The 1,961-nt window shown below is 39.7% G+C and overlaps 1 protein-coding gene across 8 annotated transcripts in view; it reads left to right on the top strand.

Annotated features, from left to right (window-relative positions):
* The window catches only part of LOC107670746 (tight junction protein ZO-1-like), a 133,864-nt gene that overhangs the window by 68,417 nt on the left and 63,486 nt on the right, over positions 1–1,961 (top strand). The window lies entirely within an intron of this gene.

Here is a 1,961-nt window from a genome sequence, read left to right as displayed (position 1 = left end):
ACCGCTGATTACAGAACCGGCTTTACTGATAAGATGCGCGTTAAATATCGCATGCGATTTATCGTGCAGCCGTAATCAGTACTCACTACTAGAGGTCTACACGGGTCCAAAAATTCGTACCCGAACCCGAAGAGACCCGTAAATGTGCTACACTGAACGACCTGGACCCTTCTATTATTTTGAAAAAGTCCACTTGCTGTCACGGTGACGGATGACAAATACGACTTTGCAGTTTTGCATTTTTTGTATCTCGAGTCAACTTGGAATAATTTAGACTGTTTGCCCATTTGGATTATAATAACGATTGCTCGTCCAGTGCCATGGCTGCTGACGTTAGCTTTACTTATTTGCTATCATCTCTGTGCTCTCACATCACTCATGAAGGTAGACTGATAACGGCCGGGTGTTCTCCGAGTCCGATCGACTCGGGTATTACACACAATGTTAAACAGACCCGGGACCTGAAGTAATAGATTGGGACCCGACCCGGACCCGGCTGACCATTTAAAATATAGCCCCAAACCCGTACGGATCCCGGGTCGGGTCCCGGGTCCTCGGGTCTCGGGTCCTCCGTGTAGACCTCTACTCACTACACTTGGCCGATCTCACAAACCAATCACAAGTTGATGACGTCAACGCGTGACGACGTACATGATGCGTGGGGACATAAAAGATTTTCCGCCACAGCAAGGTTATTTTCGTAAACGAAAACTAAGACTAAAACGATTTGGCTAAATCACTTCATACACACGCTTATAATTCTTCATAAATTAAAAGAACATTCAAATATAAGCTTTACTGTTAAATGCGATTGCCGTTATTATTGAATTTCATTAGTCCCAGTTTTGATTGATGCACGGCTGTTCACGGAAAAGTGAGCAAGACACCACAGTTACAATATCATGATTATGGTTAAATAAGAAAAGACATATAACCAAATCAGGCTACATTTATTTTCATACTAAATATCTCAACACACATCATTGGATATGACATTAAGCGTGACTTGTGTAGATTCATTTAGTAAAAAAAGACTTGCCTGCTTTCTTTGACGTGTATTTGTATACTTTTGCTATCTAATCAATCTCAGCATGCGTTAATTTGCGCTATATCTTTGCCTCACTAAGGTTAAATTATGCCTACGTCTTTCTTTGGCCTGCGCTCTGGAAGAAACTATATAAAAACTAAATAAAAATGCGTTCACAAAATAAAAACTAAACTAAAACTAACAAAAATATGAATGAAACTAATAAAAACTAAACTGAATTTTATGGCAAATTTGAAAACGATATTAAAATAAAACGAATTTAAAAATTCAAAACTATAATCTTGCGCCACAGTCATGTCATCGCCGGTGTGGAAATAATATGAAATAGCGAAAAATTCGCTATTTGTTGTGTATATTTTGCATGATGATATGATGAATGGATGGTTAATTTTTAACAGCAGATTCAGTGACGTTAGAGCTGATCTGCGCCTCACTGCACATGTCTGCGGCGTGTTATGGCTCCATGGGAACTGGAGCTGATCACGGCCGCTCTAGTCAGTGCCACAATGCAATGTCAAGTCTAGTCAAAGCCGCGGCACGTTTCTGAAGCGACTCTCCGCGCTGCTTGGCTAAAAATAGTCTTTTGTGAGTTGTCACAGCGTGGAGGACGGAACAAAACCTAGTCGGAGCGGTAAGGGATCATGGTAACATAATACGCTGATCGTGGGCTGCTTTTAAATGAACATTTATTTATAAAACAAAATATCTTCTTTGGCCATATTAGCCTACTCAATAGCATTAACACGGGCTTTACTCCTTTCAAACTTTATCTGGAACACACACACACACAAATGAAATCGTCTTCCTGATGAAAAAATGTATTTAAAAAAATGTAGTTAATGTTTGCATCATTTATGATTTATTTTATCCACCCGCAAATAATCAGAATGCATTTTTTTTATTACCCGACCCG

Source organism: Sinocyclocheilus anshuiensis, unplaced genomic scaffold (assembly GCF_001515605.1).
Source record: "Sinocyclocheilus anshuiensis isolate Anshui unplaced genomic scaffold, SAMN03320099.WGS_v1.1 scaffold816, whole genome shotgun sequence".
In the NCBI taxonomy this organism is placed as follows: Eukaryota; Metazoa; Chordata; class Actinopteri; order Cypriniformes; family Cyprinidae; genus Sinocyclocheilus; species Sinocyclocheilus anshuiensis.
Note: the sequence above shows the minus strand (reverse complement) of the source record. Positions and strands in the feature narration are given on the sequence as shown.